We start from the raw sequence: 20,026 nt of genomic DNA on the forward strand, positions 1-20,026 counted from the left end.
AAATAGCAGGATCACCTGGATGTTGGGAACAAATTCAACTATTGATCTATGGACAAGTGCATACCAAGAAGGGATCGGAAGAAGGAATGATGTCCTGTGCAGCTCATCTGCTGAAAATAGATTACATACAAGAAGTGCAGAAAGAGAATGATGGATGCTTAAAGTCATGGGCCAAGCACGCCATACATGAAATTATTAGTGACCAGATTCTCACATTCACTCCCAATTTTTTATTTATAATCCACGCATCCACTTACCTGGCATGGGCTATAGGGTACCACGCAAAACCATATGAAAAGCAGAGTAACGGAAAACACCAACTATAATGATGATGATGATGATGATGATGATGATGATATTAGGACTGAGCAACAAGATCAAACCATTCTAGTCAATGTTAATGATAGAATGAATATCAGTATTTACTGTGGTTTTTAATTGATACCATGTCCATGCTTGTTTTCTTATATGTGCCAACCACCTGTGCCAACCACCTGCCCCTATTGCTACGTAACATTACCTTTAATATTTTTGATTTGACGTTTTCTGTTAATGACTTTTTCAAAATCACATGTCATAATTTCTTTTGATAACTGATAAAAATGGACAGCCTTGAGAAGACCTAGTGTCGAAACACGTGTCTGCTGCAAGTGAGAAAATAAAAATGTGCAAGCATAACTGAAAGAACATTGGCGATCACTGTATGATAATAGAGAAAGAACACAACTTTCTTTAGACTGAATGGGCAAAAACTTTGTGCATGCCTACATGCCGAACGGCTGGATGATTTTTAACCAAATTTGCGGCAGGAGCGGGGGCTTGGTTCCGAAAGCGTGCTTTTGTGTGTTTGGTGGAAATCCGACCAGTACTTCTGTTGCAAACAACTGAAATGTACATCTCAAAAATGTTGTGATATCTGGCTCCGCGGACCCATTTCCCTGTTCGCTACCCCGACAAAAGTCTCATTGGCTTGCAGTACGCCATTGTGTCGGCAAACACTGGACGCGGCCGGTGGTTGGCTGGAGGGAAGCGTGCTGTGCGTCAACATTTTTGGGAAACACTGCCATGGTGTATTGGAGGACACTGCGGCACCTGAAGGGCCTGGAAAACATACTTTACGCCATGTGGTGGTGGGGAGAAGGGATGGAAAGGGCGGGGGAGCGACAAGTGGGTCCTCTGATATATCTAATTCAGTGGAAGATGATGGTGGTGTGCCTGCAGTATCCATGCATATTGCGCCAATTTGTGGGTACCTCCTGGTGAATGCAGACAGCCTGCGTTATGGCATGGTAGCTGGTGCAGTGACCTCTTTCCATGGTGACTGATGGCAGATCAATGGCAGAAGGGGAGTACATTGCACATGACATGAACATTTTCACATACAGTGTACGATGGTGTGTTGCGTGTGGTAATTCCGTAGCCCCTTTGATGCATGGGTGGAGGCCTTGCACAGAAAACTATGTGCCCTGGTAGCATCTAGGTTTCACATTGGTGCCTTGTGGGTGTGGTTTGTCAACATTGCATACACTGTTGGTTCCATGGTTGTGGGGATAGTTAGCACATCCTACATTGTGTAGTCCATGGCTGGACATGATGGAGTGAACAGTCCTGCAGAGTGTACACTGGGTGCAGTCTTGCAGTACTACGTGCATAGAAGTGGATAGGGTTGAACTGCATATTTTTTAGGCTTGGGTACTGCCCATTGCGCAGAGTGCTGACTACTGTACTGCACCATGAGGTATTGCTTTTCTGCTGGAAGCAGGGCCACTGTTGTGAGGATTTTGTGTGCGGCTTGGCAATAATACAATGCTTTGTGAATAGAAGTGGGTAGGGGTGCCGGACACTGTGGTATGATTGTGGATTCTAGTAATTGTTACATGTGTGCATGCATCGCTGTTTTGTGGTGCGGGGATTGAGTAGACGTGTTGCTGCCTATATTACATTTGTGGATAGTGGGACCAGGCCTCATGTTCGCCAGCATGGCTCTGTTATGTTGTGCTAGGTGTGGGCAAGGCCTAAACTTTTGGGTGCATGGCAAAAGGCCATAAGCCGTAGGCCATGCACCCAAGAGCCTAGGCCTTGACGATAGCCACCACAACATAGTGCAACCAAGTAGTTTTAACTCTGCATCTCTGCGATGGTGGTGACCTTTAAAGAATGGTTGTGGAGGTCATTTTAGATGTGGTAGAACAGCAGAAGTGAGCTGATATACGCACATTACCATATGGTGTAGGTTATTGCATGTGTTGCACATGAGGGAACCACATGTGACCATTTGCGTTTGCCATGGTTTGCCCTTTATGTTGCACCCTTCCTATGTTACGTTTGTGGATTGTGGTACGTGGCCACATGTTTGCATTCATGGCTCTGTTATGTTGTGGTTGGTGTGGGTAAAAGCCCACACTCTTGGGTGCATGTCCAAAGGCTGTAGGCCATAGGCCATACACCCAGGAGCCTAGGCATTGACGATGGCCACCACAACATAACGCAGCATTGTAGGTTTAACTCTGCATCTCTGCGATGGTGGTGACCTTTAAAGAATAGTTTTGGAGGACATTTCAGTCTTGGTAGAACACCCGAAGTGAGGTGATATGCATACATTAGTATATGGTGTAGGTCATTACACGTGGTGCCCAATAGAGAGCCACATGGGAGCATTTGCATTTGGTATGGTTTGCCCCTTATAAAACCCTTCCTGTAGGAAGTGCTTTATGATATTATGCCATGCCATGAAAGGAAGTCCTCAGCATCACACATTAAAAATATGTACAATGTACACAACCACCCACATACCGTTGACCACACCCAATGCATGCAAACATGTGGACAGGGTGAAGGTTGGCAGGCTCATTTGCAGTTGGTGAGTGCATTGCACACTGACATGAGGCTTTAAACATAGGGTACATTATGGTGTGTTGTCTGTGGTGCGGCCCTAGTGTCTTGGATGCATGGCTGAAGCCCTTGCACCGACAACTATGTGGCCTGCTTGCAAGTAGTCTTGCCATTGTTGCGATTTGTGTGTGGTTTGTGAGCATTGCATCCATTGTTGATTTCATGGGTGTGGTGATTGTTAGCACATCCTACAGTTTTTAAGTCCATGGCTGGAGCTTATGGTGTGAATACTCCTGCAGAGTGTCCACTGAGTGCTGTATTGAAATACTGTGTGTATAGAAGTGGATAGGGTTGAATTGGATATTTTATGTGCTTGGGTAGTGTGCATTGCGCAGATTACAGACTACTGTTCTTTGCACTTACTGGAGTGCTGGGAGGAAAAAAAATATTGCTACCTCTACTTAGCGGTGATGGGTGCCGCTCTGCGTGAATCTGGATTCTGAAATTGTGGATACTTTTGGAGAACTTTTAACTGGAGGTGCTTTCAAATCACACGAGACGTCCACTGTGAGTGTGGAATGGTACATATGGAGTGCTGTACAGAAATGCTAGTGCTCGATGTAGAGGTCTTGGATGTGATTGCTGCATGCCTGTGTGACTATTTGATAGTACCTAATGAGGGAGTGCTGCAAAAACAATAGTGGAAAGGGAAGAAGGACTGTCCCTTCTTTACTGGGGTGCAGCCCTCGCTGTAGCCGGGAAAGCGCACGTGCCACATCCTGCCATTCTGAGCATGGTGGGCATGGAAATGGAACTGTGGAGCTTATGCAATCAGGTGTTCAGGGTGTGGTTCACAAGAAGAGGCAGTACTATTTTTTCTCAATACTCTGTGAAGTGTGGTTCGTAGAGATGGAGAGACGCACAGTGCTGATCGTGGGTGATCCCTTTGTGCAAGATCTGCACAGGTATGCCGTTCAAAGAGGCGTTGCTGATCATTTCGGGTTAGAAGGAGTGGAGCCTTTGTGGGGCAGTCTCTATGAGTGTAGTTTCGGTGGGATGGTTCACCTTTGCAGTTATGTGGCCTCTGTGGCTACTGTGAATGATGTTGTAGTGCATTATAGAAGTCTACATTTCGGTCACATGTCGAGTGGACGTTTGCTACTTCACCTGAAGAAGTTGATGAATGCAGTGATGCAGATTTTTCCCACTGCCAATGTCGTTTTCTCATGCATACCACCAAGAGGTGTATGGGACCATGCTGGTGTAATTTTTCCCAAGCCAGAGCTCAGAAGGTGTCTTATGAACAGAAGCATTTCTGAGTTTATGTGCACTGATGAGATGTTCTCCACCCACTCTGAGATAATGAAATTGCAAAATATGCACTGTTTCCAGTCAAATGGCATTTGTTTGACCGCCATTGGCAATGCTGTTTTCTTTTACACTGTGCAAGAAGCGTTGACCAGAACTCAGTAAAAATGTAAGGAGGAGAAGCAAACAGAAAGTCATATAAAGAGAAAAAACAAAAGAGGTTGTTTACAAGCAGGTAAAAAAAAGTGTAACAAATCATAATCTTTTCTGAACTACGACTAAAGACCCAATAGTCTATTCTGTTTGAAATGTCTTCCCCCTCCCGTTCCTAGCATGACAACTCCACAGTAGTTTCCAGGTTACACGTGCCACATCCCGGCCTTTTCAGGATGGCAGGCATGGAAATTGGACTTTGGAGGCTAAGGCATTGCTCAATATGTTTTCTGGTTGTGGCGTGTATGCAAAAACTGTGGCTGAAGGTCTATTTGTACAGAGAAATGCAGAAGGCTATGGTTGAAGTGTGCAAGGTAAGGGGCAGGCTTCCTGTTTGCATGCATGCACTGAATGTACTTGTTTAAAGTTGCTAAAATACATTCAGTGCTGCTTTTGTGTGACATTTTTTCAAATTTTGTAGGAAATGGGTTACTGCAGAAAACAATTCTGTGAAGTGTGCAAGGTAAGTGGCAGGTATCCTGTTGTAATGCATGGAATGTGTGCATGATATGATATGGCATTTATTATGTGCCTATATACAAGTGTTTCAAGGCGCGTCGAGGCAAGGGAGGGGGAACAGAGGGGAGACCGAGACAACAATCCTACTAGGCCAGGTGTCACTCAGATCACACAAGTGCATGGGGAGGGGAAAGTACAGTAGATGGGAAAAATAACAATAGGTAAAAATGCGGAACGCTGGTGGCAAGTGCAAGGATAAGTGCAGACATCAGGTGGTGGTGGGACTGTTAGGGATACAGAAAATAGTCCCCAAGTGCGGAGGTTGCCAGAAAGGCATTGCAGGGGTGTGACTGGTGGGGGAGGTGGCCTAGGCCAGAGATTAGAGGGTGGCGAGGTAACCAGTGCAGAATCAGTTTGAGGCAGGAAGTCAGCAGGGGAGAGGATGAGAAAAAGAAGAAGCAAAGAGGAAGGTTTTGAGGTGTTTCCGGAACTGGCAATGGTTCTCCTCAAGTTTCAAGGAGGCAGGGAGGGAGGTCCCAGCCGAAGAAAGAGATCTACCACCAACTAGTTGCTTGGAGAAGCGACTGACCCTGAGGGAGTTGGAGGCGGATGAGCGAAGAGCTCGAGCAGGGAGATATTTAGGAAGTGAGAGTTGAAGGAATTGACGACCCAGGGCCCAGAAGGCCTTGCGGATAATGCAGAGGGTTTTGACCTTAGTCCTTGCAGCCAGGGGGAGCCAGTGCATACATTTCGTCCCATATACGATCCCTGGGGTTGAGGCCAAGGACAAGTCGCACAGTCCTGTTCTGGATGAGCTGGAGAGGGTTGAGAGTAGAAGCAGACAGATATAGAAAGAGGCAATTGCAATAGTCGAGCCTAGAGAGAACCACATCTGTGGAGACAGTGAGCTTCTGGGAACTTGGTTGAGGTTGGTAAGATACATTCAGTGCTGGTTTTGATGCAATATTTTTCCAATTTATGTAGGAGATGGATTAGTGCGGAAAAAGATTTGTAGCATTGTCGGAAAAAAAGAAGAGAGTTCCTGTTTGGATGTTACAAGGAGTGATATGAGTAAATTAAAACATTGAAAGCCTATACCATCGAAGTACCACTTGATGGTAGGTGATGGGAGAAAAACAGTATGTTTTTAAGTACATAATGGACGTTCAGATGCAGATACTGTGCTCAGGGGCACTTATAACAGCGTTGTACATATACTGCAGAAAAATTGTTCATACCTCTACTTTGTGGTGATGGGTGGGCATGTGGATGTATGTGGATGCAGAAATCTTGCATTGTTTTACTGAAATTTCTACTGGATGTGCTTTCAAATAATACGACACTTGCAGTCTGAATGTGTAACGGTACATATGCAGTGCTGTACAGGACTGTCAGTGTTAGATGCTGATGTCTTGGCTGGGATTGGTGAATGCGTTTGTGACTATTTGATAGTACCCAATGAGGTAGTGCTGGTCAAAAAATAGTGGAAAGGGAAGAAGATCTGCTCCTGTTTTAATGGGGCGTGGCCCTCGCGGTACTTGAGGAAGTGCGTGTGCCACATTCTGCACTTCTCACCATGCTGTCCAATGGAAATGGGACTGTGGGGATTATCCAATCAGGTACTGAGGGTATGGTTCACAGGAAGGGGCAGTAATACTGTTTTTAATTACTCTGCATAGTGAGGTGGGCAGACATGGAGAAACGCATTGTCTTGGTTTTGGGTGATGCCTTTTTATGCCCAGGAAAGACACTTTGATAACTATTTTGGTTTGGAAGGAATGGAAGCATTGTGGCGCGCTGTCCATGTTCACAGTTTCAACAATATGTTTGCACTTTGCAGACAAGTGGGCAGTTTTGCTAATGTTCATGAAGTCGTCCTGCATTATAGCAGCGCGCATTTGGGGTACATGGCTTGTTCACTTTTGTTCCATCAACTGAAGAGGTTGATGAGTACAGTGAAGAGGCTTTTTCCCACTACCCAGGTGTTTTTTTCAGCCATATCACCAAGACTATTATGGGAATTTCCTCATGTATGTTGTTCCCAGCTAGAGGCTGGAAGGGGTCTCATCAACAAAACCATGTGTGATTTTTTGGCCGCTCGTGAGATGTTCTTCTGCAACAATGACATAATTAATTCTCGAACTGCTGAGTTTTTCCATGCAAATGGCAATTCTTTGTCCAGCATTGGTGATGCTCTTTTGTTTGCCCATGTACAGCAGGTGTTGAAATGTTTACTGTAAGAATGTGAGGAGGAGAAGAAAACAGAAAACCCTATAAAAACTGGAAAAAAAGGTGTTTCTCTAGAAGCGGGCATGGAAATGGGACTGTCGAGGCTAGGGGGTTACACAATAACGTTTCTGGGTGTGGTGTGTATGCAGAGGACTGTTGTACAGAATAGATAGTGTTACCTGGAGAGCTCTTCAATGTCATTGGTGGATGCATGTGTGACTATTTAACAGTACCCAATGAGGGCGTGCTGCAAAGAAGATAGTGGAAAGGGAAGAAGGACTGTTTCTGCTTTATTGGGGCATGGCCCTCGCCATAATTGGGGAAGTGCACGTGCCACATACTACCATTTTCAGCATGCTGCCCATGGGAATGGGCCAGTGGGGACTATAGGTCCTGAGTATGTGGGTGTGGGGATACGCCTCGGCGCCAGCAGGATATGTTGGCTGCACCGGCTGCACCGGTGATTGGGGGCCCTGGGAACCGCGGGTCGGCTCCTCCGCTCTCGGCTGTCAAAAGCGCCGAGAGCGAGGGAATGCGAGCCGCTGCTCGGAAATGCGGCGCATCACAGCTGCACTCACCTGACGGGAGGCCCGACCCCGAAGGAGGGGGGACGAGGGCGCAGGCACTCCATGGCGGCGTGGAGTGGGGGCGACCGGACCTTCAGCGTGGCATGCCCCGCGGCGGCCCCGGAGTGGGTTGCGGCTGGAAGGCACCCAGAGCACGCCCATACCCAAAGCGATCGCGGTTGCGATCACGTGATCGCCTCTGGGGTTTTCCAGGTCTCGGGAAACAGGAAATGGTGTACGCTAGCACGGCAGCCTTTAAGGGAGGCCGGACAACCCCTCAGCAGCCAATAAGGTGTAAGCCAGACAAGGCTGATGCTGATTGGTGGGGACTTGAACCTAGGGAACCCTTTAAAAGCGCGCCAAATGAAACTGACGAGGTTCTCTCATTTTCCAGGAAAGAGAAGAGGACGAGGAACGAAGATCGGAGTGGTGGGCCTATCCGGACACCACGAGATAGGACAAAGTTGGGAACTGCTTCAATCTACATTGGAAGGGCCAAACACTGGTGAAGGAAACCAGAGGACGATACTCTTTGTTTTGTTAAGGACCCTTTACTCATTAGAATAAATATTGTTTTAGCATCCGCCTGTCTCCTGAAGTTTCATTATCACACTGGCGACGAAGGTGGGATACCGACAACGTCATGGAGGCACTGATCAAAACGCTATCGGAGGGGCAGCAGCAGCTGCAACAATTAATACAGCTGCAAACCCAACAGGCGGCTGCCGATACACAAGCCTTCCAGCAGGCCATCCAGCTGCAGGGCACCATGCAAACCACAGCCCAGGACAAACAACACGAGACCATAGCCCGTCTCACTGATGTGGTGGCCAACGTCAGAAACCAACCATTGATGCCATCAGCTCTACTCCAGAAATATAAGGAGGGGGAAGATCCTGCCTTCTTTTTTACCAGTTTTGAGAGGATCGCCAGGAATGCGCAATGGCCTCCGGACCGTTGGGGACAGTATGTCGCCCCCCCTGCTATCCGGGGTGATTCAGGGTGCCTATCAGGCGGTTAACCCCAATGGCAGCACTCCCTACAGAGAAATTAAGGCCGCAGTCCTGGATCGTCTAGGCCTAGATGAAGAGGCTTACCGGATACAGCTGAGAGAGACCAGACTCACGGTGGGGGAAAGCCCGCGCCAGCTATACTATCGTATAAAAGACTTGGTCGAAAAATGGCTGCTACCTCCCACCCCAGCGAATCAACCCGTCCTCGACAAGATCATCCTGGAGCAATTCATCGAAGCCCTACCAGGACAGATGCAGAGGTGGGTTAGACAGCATCACCGGCCCTCCTTGACTGAGGCGGTAGATATCGCCTCAGCATACCAGAAGACGGGTCACCACAAGATGCAGCCAACTGGAATAACAGCCCGGATAGCAATCCCGATATCCGACCCCCTTGCATTCCGGAGTGGTAGGACCCTACCCACGAGGTGGAAACACGCCGACGACAGCTCCAGAAAACCGGAAGACAAAAAAACAGGGGGTGAGGAAAAACAACCCTTGGCAGCACCAGGATACAAGCAACCGCAATGCTACGAGTGCAATGAATGGGGCCATATAGCCAGGTTCTGCCCTAGAAGAAGACCAGCCGAACCGATGGACATCGGATACCTGAGCCCTGGGTCGGAGGAGAGCATCCCGGGTCCCTATGTGGTGGACATCCGGGTGGATGGCAGACCATCGCGCGCTCTACTCGACAGCGGCAGCCGGCAGACCGCCATATCACCAACCGTGAGTAACGCTCCCTATTTATCTAATATAACAGTACCCATTAGATGTATCCATGGGGATGTAAAGCGGTATCCAATGAAGAATGTGGTGGTAGAACTAAACGACACAACCACTCCCTTGAGGGCTGCCGTCCTGCCGTGTCTCCCTGCCCCGGTAGTTATAGGGACCGACCTGCCTGGCTTTGAACAGGCCATGAATGCCCTGGAGGGAAAGAGAATTCCGCGCGATTCTGGTGCCCCAGCGTCAGACTCTGCTTCCCTGGCCCCTGTGCCAGGACGGAAAAGACGAACCCGGATGGAATGGTGTCAGGCTAGTTACATGACCAGACCCATTGATTGGAATTTGGAGGAGAATGAAGACACCCTTAGGGGGGAGACCCTAACTGACCCAACCCTACGGGTAGCACGAGAAAGGACAACACAAGATGGGGAACCCGATCTAAGTAAGGGACCAGGGTTCCTATTACGCCGGGGTCTACTATATCAAAGATATAGGGCGAGGATGAAGTCACCAAGGAGCAATTGGTACTACCAAAAAAACATCGTGCCATAGTCGTACAACTGGCTCACAACCATCCCTGTGGCGGCCATATGGCTTCCCTCAAGACCCAGCAGAACCTATTGAAGCGGTTTTACTGGCCAGGCATATACGGGGAAGTGGCGCAGTTCTGTAAAAGCTGCCCCACATGCCAATTGACCAGCGGTGTCCTACCAGCAAAGGCGCCACTACAGAAAATGCCTCTCATAACAGTTCCCTTCCAGAGAATCGGCATGGATATTGTCGGTCCCTTGGAACCTGCTAGCAGAGGGTATAGATATCTGTTAGTGATCGTCGACTATGCCACCCGATACCCGGAAGCGTTTCCCCTAAAGGGGACATCCGCCAGAGTTTTGTGTGATCAGCTTATTCCGTTTTTCGCACGAGTGGGGTTGCCTTCGGAAATAATCACAGACCAGGGTACGAATTTCATGTCCGCCCTCCTACGGCAAGTATGTGAGAATCTCCAGATCAAACAAATGAGAACCTCCGTATACCATCCCCAGACCGATGGACTGGTTGAACGGTACAACCAGACCATCAAGAAAATGCTGAAGAGGGTGACAGGGCCGGACGTGAAGAATTGGGATCGGGTGTTGCCTCTGGTGTTGATTGTATTAAGGGATACACCCCAATCTTCCACTGGTTTCTCCCCCTTTGAACTGCTATTCGGAAGACAACCCCGGACGTTATTGGATCTGGTTAAAGAAGAATGGGAAGCCAGCGAAGAGGTATCACTCACTGAATACACTGAGGAGCTAAAAACCCATCTGACAGCTCTGCGTACCTTGGCCGAAACAAACCTCAGCCAGGCTCAAACGACCCAAGAGAAGAACTATAATAAAGGGAGCCGAATGAGGACCTTCAAACCCAGAGACCAAGTACTGGTACTCCTGCCTACGTCTGCAAACAAGCTATTGGCCAGATGGAGAGGGCCATACAAAATCACGGACGTGCTCAGCCCAGTGACTTATCGAGTGCATCAACCGGATAGGACCACAACCGACAAGGTTTATCACATCAACCTTCTGAAGGAGTGGAGCGAGCCGAGTCTGAGTGCCTTCACAGAACCCGAGGAACCAGAATCAGAGGAAACCGTGAACACCGTTCCTGACACCCTCGAAGCCATCAATTGGGGCGATGTCCTCTCCCCGAACATGAAATCAGACGTCATGGACAAATTATTCCCCTATGCCGATGCCTTTTCTACGTTGCCCGGTCGGACCAGAATATTGGAACACGGGATCAACACAGAACCCAGAAAAACCATAAGGCTTAGGCCATATCGAATCCCCGAATCCAGGCGAAGAGTCATCAGTTCAGAAGTAGACGAAATGCTGCGGATGGATATCATTGAGCCATCCAACAGCGTATGGTCATCCCCCATAGTTCTGGTTCCCAAGCCGGACGGGTCCGTCCGCTTATGTATGGACTACAGACAACTAAACACAATTTCCCAATACGAAGCGTATCCTATGCCGCGGATGGACGAGCTCTTGGAAGGCCTCGGAGCGGCCCTCTTTCTAAGCACCCTAGATCTAACCAAGGGATATTGGCAGATCCCCTTGCGTTCCCAGGACAAGGAGAAAATCACCTTTTCCACACCAAGGGGACTCTATCAATACAAGGTTCTGCCCTTTGGACTACACGGCGCCCCCGCCACGTTCCAGAGGTTAATGGATATCATCTTACGACCACATGACGGATATGCAGCCGCTTATCTGGATGACATTGTGGTGTATAGCAAGTCATGGGAAGCCCATCTGAACCATCTGGAACTAGTGGTTGCCGATCTGCATAGGGCTGGTTTGCATATAAACCCAAAGAAAAGCACGATCGGAACCCATGAAACCAAATACCTGGGGCACATAGTGGGTGGGGGTGTCCTGAAACCACAACTATCCAAGACTCAGGCTATACACGATATTCCGACTCCCACCAACCGGAAACAGATCCGAGCGTTCTTGGGGCTCGTTGGATATTACAGGAGGTTCATTCCTGACTTCTCCTCGGTGGCTGCCCCCTTGACCGATGCTTTAAGGCTCAAAGGTGTTCCAAACCTAACCAACAACCCGAACGCCCTGAACGCCATAAAACTCCTGAAACATAGGATTTCATCGAATCCTGTATTGCCCGGACTTTCAAAAACATTTCTACCTACAAACAGACGCCTCGAACCAGGGCTTAGGGGCTGTACTCTCACAAGACCGGGGGGATGCCCTACGTCCTGTATGCTTTATCAGCCGGAAGTTGCTGCCTCATGAGGCTGCCTATTCAACCATTGAGAAAGAATGTTTGGCCATCCGATGGGCCATCGACTCCCTTAAGTACTACCTATTGGGTCGCCGGTTCACCTTGTACACGGACCACGCCCCCTTGCAGTGGCTTGCGCAACATAAAGATACCAACCAGAGGGTGCTCTGCTGGTTCCTCTCCCTCCAGCCTTTTGACTTCCTCACGTTGCACAAACCGGCCAGGTTTCAGCTGGTGGCCGACTACCTGTCTAGGTGTGCTTCCCGGCCCGAACGGCCTGGGACTGGGGTGGGGATGTGTGGGGATACGCCTCGGCGCCAGCAGGATATGTTGGCTGCACCGGCTGCACCGGTGATCGGGGGCCCTGGGAACCGCGGGTCGGCTCCTCCGCTCTCGGCTGTCATAAGCGCAGAGAGTGAGGGAACGCGAGCCGCTGCTCGGAAATGCGGCGCATCACAGCTGCACTCACCTTACGGGAGGCCCGACCCCGAAGGAGGGGGGACGAGGGCGCAGGCACTCCATGGCGGCGTGGAGTGGGGGCGACCGGACCTTCAGCGTGGCGTGCCCCGCGGCAGCCCCGGAGCGGGTTGCGGCTGGAAGGCACCCAGAGCACACCCATACTCAACGCGATCGCGGTTACGATCACGTGATCGCCTCCGGCGTTTTCCAGGTCTCGGGAAACAGGAAATGGTGTACGCTAGCACGGCAGCCTGTAAGGGAGGCGGGACAACCCCTCAGCAGCCAATAAGGTGTAAGCCAGACAAGGCTGATGCTGATTGGTGGGGACTTGAACCTAGGGAACCCTTTAAAAGCGCGCCAAATGAAACTGACGAGGTTCTCTCATTTTCCAGGAAAGAGAAGAGGACGAGGAGCGAAGATCGGAGTGGTGGGCCTATCCGGACACCACGAGATAGGACAAAGTTGGGAACTGCTTCAATCTACATTGGAAGGGCCAAACACTGGTGAAGGAAACCAGAGGACGATACTCTTTGTTTTGTTAAGGACCCTTTACTCATTAGAATAAATATTGTTTTAGCATCCGCCTGTCTCCTGAAGTTTCATTATCACAGTGGGTCACAGGAAGGGGCGGTAATACTTTTCTCCATTACTGTGCGTCGTGCGCCGGGCTGACATGGTTGTCATTATTTGCAACGGTAATGTAGCAGAGCAGATTAGGTCTGACATCAATTACACCTCAAAGCTATGTGGCCCACTACTCTGTTCTGAAAAGTTACAAACAGATTGCGCAGCACCTTTGGGGTGTGGCCTTTTGTAGGGCTGCTGTGGAGACCTTGCACCCAGAAAACAGGCCTACATCGTTGAAACAAATACACACATTTGCAATGGCACATCGTGGGGTTTTTGTAAGTTTGTACTTTCCCAATAACACTCCGTAGATTGCAGAACATTGTACTTTTGCTCTGTCTGAGGGTCAGGATCGTGTCCGCGAAATAAGGGCCTACGCGCAGCATGGGTGTTGTCGCATGGTGACCTCGCAACCGGTCTTGATTGCTTTTTGGCTGGAATACTTTGTGCGCATGTGCATAGGTGTCCTATGCACACCCTTGGAAGCTATGGACTGATTAGTAGTGTGACACATGTGTGCTGACCATTTTGGGACATGCTGGGTGTTTATAGGGTATAGCAGGTGGAATGTTTATATGTGCAGCTACCTGTAGGACGTGGGTGGGCGGCTCAACCTAATTAAAGTTCATCACAAGTTTCTTTGCATATGCTGCACAGGGGCGGTGTCACCAGGAGACAGAGGAAGAGATACGCATGTGCCACGGACAAACGTCCGCTCCCACAACTAATTACAGGTGGTTCACAAGATGCGGACATGCAGGTCGTACTGGCGTCGTACCAATGACTCCATTGTGATTGTGGCTAGGCCAGGCAGGTGCGGTGTCCGTAGGACTCCTCCCTTTTGCTTAATTACGGTCATTCCTACCAGTAGTGTGCAGCGCTGAGTCATAACGGCATTTTAAAAACAAAGTAAAAGCCACATATACACTCAGAAACAATTTAAATATCAACGTTTACTTCCACACATTCTTACATACCATTAGGAAAGGGAGGGGGTAGCAGAAGTGGATACTTATTGTGGGGAATTGGGGATTTGTACAAGTTGGTTGTGAGGGGAGGAAGGGATTGAGGTATCAGTGTAACATCTCTAATCACACAGATTTTGAGGGGATGGCAGGCTGTGAAATGGGGAAGGGTACACGTGCAGATTGGGCAGTGGTATTTTATTTTTACCACAATATGTCCTTGTACGTAATCCTTTAAGGTGGCATAATTGTTTGCCAAATCTTCCATTTTGGCTTCAAGGCTGTCCAGTTTTCTATTTACAGAGTTTATTTCCTTTCCTGTGCCCGTATGCGGTTGTGTAAGGGGTGCCGCTTGTGCTGCCTTGCTTTCCTTTCCAATATGTTCTCTTAAAGAAAATAAATTTGTTAGGTGTACATGAAGCAATAAATATTAAATATTTTACGTTTCAGACTGCGGTGCGTACCAATGGGGTTACTATTGTAAGTCATTGCATCATGAGGGAAATTTTCTTCCAGCCACTCTAAGGTGCTTGCCATTGCTGCGTAAAAAAAGCAACGTTATGCTTCTCTACTATTGTATACTGCACCACTTGTGCAATTATCAGACAAACTTCAGTGTGCTTACTACGCTGTAGTGACGTTCTGGTCTTTGTGCTTTCCAGTCCTTAATCTGCCCGTTCATTCTTTGTTACCATGTAAAGTAGCACTGCGGTAAGATTGTTGAAGGCAAACGTCACTTCTCTTGTTGGTGCATTTCGTTATGGTGTACTCCCTGTGCCTTTGTGCTGTTTCTTTCATAAGTACACAGTTTGCAGACCTACTCTATTTTCCCTTGCAATTCATTTACATGGTGCTGTTTGTTTATGTTCCTTGTGTTTGCTGAATGGTACCACTACGTAAGAGAGCCCCTGCCTTTCTGAGCAGGTGCGATGCCACCCGAAGTCCGCAACCAGAGGCATAGTCCGCGACTGATGTGCGCATTAACATAGTGCCAGCAGGTTCACTATGTTGTACAGTACATCTTTGCAAACTAAGGGTATCCTGGTAAAAACCCATGAAATTCAATGGAAATAAGTTGTTACAGGGATGTTATGTTTACAGGTAAAACCGAAACCCCCATAAATTCACCTGTTATGGTAAGCTAAGCAACCATAACTCACGCTACCACTGTGCACTGCAAGGACTAACAGCCATGACATCAGTATCCAGAGTGCGTCCCCTTTACTTCTTGAAACTGTCCTCTGCCTTCCTTTACAGGGTGGATTGTATTTTGTAGTGTGCTAGAACTGTCTGTTGTGATAATAATAATGTAGATATTGTTATTCAACCTTGACTGGACAGTCCCTTTTATAATTGGGTAATAATTGTATTTTTGCTGTGTTGCAACTAACCAACGATCCACGATCTTGCGGAGATAAGCCTGCCGTTCTGTCCACGTTACAAACATTGGACAAGGAGGAGGTCTTATAATTCACTTTTACTCCAATCTGTTCTGATCCCTGCTGGTGTACGAGAGGTGTGGGACTGATTGATGGTTTGGAAACCGATATTTATCCCTGGACCACTTGTGCCCCGTAAGTTGATTTGCACACCACAGCTGCCCGACTGCTGCCCCGACCACACGCCTGAGTCATCCCATCCCAACTGCTTCGGTGCTGTGATTTACTACAGTAGCAGGAACTGACCAATGCCTTGCAGGTTGACTAGAGAGGTGGTCTGGCATAGCCAGCAGGAACACCTAGCCCCGTCATCTTTCATCTCCTTGTTACTAATGAAACTGGATAACCAGCACAGCACAACCATAGTGGCTCACACTGTTGTAGCTTGCTGCATGACTAAGACTGACCAATCTTTAAAAAAAAATTAGTTGCTAATATATCACATCATCATTGAAATAAGTCTGAGGCAATATTTACTGCTGCTCATAAATAAGCCCTGGGCACAGCCCTGGCACACACACCCAGAAATAAGCCACTGGCTCCAAGGTTTTTATTACAAGTTACTAGGCAAAAGTCTCGCTTGTTGCTCCTCAAAGATTGTCAGCAGGGCGCGCGCAGAGGGAGATGGAGTGTTTTCCTCCTGTTCTCGGTAGGGGACATGCCAGTGATGACAGTGATGGAAGGAAGGGAGGGATCTGGCGCCTCTGCGAGTTCATTCTCTGCTGCCTTTGCCCTGGCCCCTGGGGGCTGACTGTCGGGAAGCAGAACAGTTGTGCTCATGGGTGCCAGGAAAGGAGCGCAGAGGGACTTAATTATCTCCGGCTGGGGTGTAGTTAGGCTTTCTTGACATGGTAGCCCTGAGCTGTCTACAGGTGGGTCCATGGTAGGGTTCCCCATAAACTAAGAGGGATAATAATGTTATCTGAGCAGTTACTTTTGTATGCTCCCACGGACCAAGCCGAAGTATTTTATAGGTTATCTTCATCACATTCTTAATGACCCCAATCAAAGGTCTCATTATAGTTATGATGGGAATATTATATCTGGTGATAATACACAAATACCAGCTAGTTTAATGCCCACGCTAAACTCCGGCGACAGCACAGAACTCTAGAATAAGAGTTGCTGGATCACCAGAAAAATCTGCAAACTTTTGCTAACAGCCCAGTGGCAATGATAAAAATGGTCCTAAATCAGAGACAAGGGAAACGACCCTTTGTGCCTGCAGACAAAGCTGCTAATGCTACTCAGCGTCATGCATATGAATATTGTTACTTATCCAATCAAATAGGTTGAAATTTAAGATAGAGTATAGTGAATCAGGCATCCAGTGATTTTACAGAGAATTTTTTAATCGAGGCATTTTTTACTGAAAATGTTTACTGAAAAAGTACCGATTTTGTGTTCAATATATATGTATTACACAGCCACGGTAGTGGCTGTGTAGTTATGGTTAAGTTGCTAATTCCATAGGAAGAGCACATTTTGAGTGGCTTATAACTTCGCTCCCCCTGGACGAATCCTCACCAAACTTTGCAAAAAAAAGTATATGGCCCACTCTGATTTCTTTTGCAAAGTTTGGTGAGGTTTGGTTCGGGGGGGGGGGGAAAGTTATAGGAGGGGGTCCCAAAACTTCTGTTCAATGACATTTTGTGATGTCGCCTTTGATGTCCTGAGTGTTGGTGCGAGTTATGGTTGCTCAGCTTACCATAACTGGCGATTTCCAGGGGTTTTTTGGTTTTACTTGGAACCATAACAACCCTTTAATAAAGTTTTTTTACTGAATTTCATAGGTTTTTAGTAGCGCAACTTAACCATAACGTCCCTTTATGGGATGAAGGGGTTAAAACAGGTGGGGAGGAGGTTGGGGGGGGCAGTTAAAAACATGGGGAAACAGGGGATTGAGCTCCCCACATAAAGAAATCAAATGAATTCTGTATTTTTTCGGCAAACATTTTTGGTAAAAAAATGCCTTGATTAAAAAATCTTCGGTAAAATCATATAGAATGAGTGCATCAGTCATCAATCTTGAACAAAAGAGGCAAAGACAGATGTATAAAAATGATGTGTCCAATGCATTTTGGACATTTACTAGTCCTTCTTCAGGGACATCAACAGAATAAATGGTCTAGCAACATCCATTGGATAAATGCCAAGTCAACATTTCGTTGTGTTGAGTGTGTGGCAAATACCACTGAAAATGGTATCAAAACAAGCACCCACGCTGCGTAGCTCGAAACCACAGTGATAAAAAAGTGTAAAATGTCTCCAGAATTTGTTTTTACATTTTTTCCTGCAAAGAAGGGCAGTGCTTGAAAGATCTTTTTCCACTGCGACACTGAAACAGGTCTCATGTCAACTATCTCACCACCTCGCCTACAAAATGAATACAAGGGTTGAATTTGACCCTTTTGAACATTGCACGAAACCATGCAATAGAGGTCTGATCTGCTACTGTACACAATGCATTTCCGTGCTCAAAATGGGGGTGGGTATTTCTTTCTCAAAACAAGGTGACATTTAAGTGAGTAAACATCCATTACAGTTCCTATGGTGATTCTGCTGTCATAGAACTCATGCATACAACTTTTTCATCATTGAAGGCCACCCCATCACAGTCTCCAAAGAAGTGAACACATTGGGGGTGTACTTAGATACCTCACTGTCACTCTCGAGACAGGTAAATGCCATCACCTCAGCAGCACATACCACAATAGCAGACCGTTCCTTTCTACCGAGAGCTGTGTCACACTAGCAAGAGCCCCGATAGTCTGGACTACTGCAATGCACTCTTTGCCGGAACTACCAGGGCCAACATTAGAAAGCTTCACAGCATTCAGAATAACACTGCTCGAGCCACCCTAAATATCCCCAAGAGAGACCACAGTTCTACAGCCAGAAGAAACCTACACTGGCTGCCAATGCATGAACGCATTCTATTCAAAACCTTGTCCATAACACATAAATGCCTGTCCAATTTGGCGCCTAGAAACATCACCAGAAAATTCCTAAGACCACAATCCATCAGACCTACACGGTCCTCCCAGAGTCCTCCTGTCCATACCCAGATTAAGGCTACAAAGAGTGGGTGGGTCCAATTTCCCAGTAATAGCAGCAATAGGGTGCACTACCGCTCCCACTAAGGGCTGGACCATCTGTCCAGCGGTTCCGCAAATGCCTGAAACCATGGCTCTTCTCGCAAGGCTAACAAGGAGGGTCAGCACTCAGCCCCAAGACAACTTCTCCAAGCAAACTACCAAAGAATGTTCCTAATGTGGGCATATGTGCTATGTTTCTGTTTGCCTTCCACGTCTACGCTCCATGCAAACGTCTCCCTCTCTACCCCATGTGACCAGTGCCCTGCTGCCTCCGGGCTTGGTGCACTAAACAAATGCTAAAGAAATAAGTACATAGGGCGGCTTTTGGGATTGTCACCAATGGTAAAAGTAACAAAGTGGGAACCCACTTTGAAAATCTGTCTTATGTATTATGAGGGGTTAAATGGTACTCATTTTACCCACTGTGTAAGACGAAAGAAAGAAAGGCCACTGACAGATTTTAAACATATGCATGCAGGTTGCACAAAGATCTCTGGTGAGCTGCACGTAGTGTAGCTGGCCCCATAGGGTGAACCCAGCTCTATGAAAGCGGTAAATGTTTTCTCTGCAAGCGTGCAACAATATCTTCATGCAGAAAAAGTGATACGTATGAGAAATCTGAAGCTAGTAATGCAGAAACCCCATTGCCCATTTTTGTCACCAATCTTCTTCATTTTACTCTCTTATTTCTGAAACACAGCACTCAAGTCATGTATTGTAAGTCATTTTGCATTCCTGGACAAATCACAAATACTGGGCTAAAAGTACCAGAATGCAATCGGATGTGAACCCGAAAGTCAGGACTGGATGATTATTTCAGAACTCAAGCTGTACAATCTGAGACCCTGTCCCTTGGGTTTTACTGCTTTCAAGACATATGCACACTGCAGAAAGCCTGTGTGATCAGAGAAGAAAGGATGAAAGGGCATCATAGTGGATGGTTGCCCCTTCTAGGCTTAATAAACTAAACATGACAACATTTAAAATGTTTTGTACTGTAAAATACCAGCAGATGGAAAACATGGGCAACACTTAAGGGCAGCCAAGAGAGTGAAAAGGATTAAGGCGGGACAAAAAACTGCACATGGAAGGAAAAAGTGAGAAAGGTGGGAAAACAAGATTGCCAGAGAAAGAAGCAACAAAAGAGGGGTGGAGAAAACAAGAGAAAGCTTGAAGAAAGGAAACTAGAGGGAGCGATGAAGGAGCAGAGATTGCACAGGTGATGGCAGAGTTAAAAAGAAAAAGTAATAGTAAGAGAGGGAGAGAAAGCACGGAGGGATGTCAGAAGAAAGGAAGCAT

This window comes from Ambystoma mexicanum, chromosome 2p (assembly GCF_040938575.1).
Source record: "Ambystoma mexicanum isolate Mex_15411 chromosome 2p, UKY_AmexF1_1, whole genome shotgun sequence".
Lineage (NCBI taxonomy): Eukaryota > Metazoa > Chordata > Amphibia > Caudata > Ambystomatidae > Ambystoma > Ambystoma mexicanum.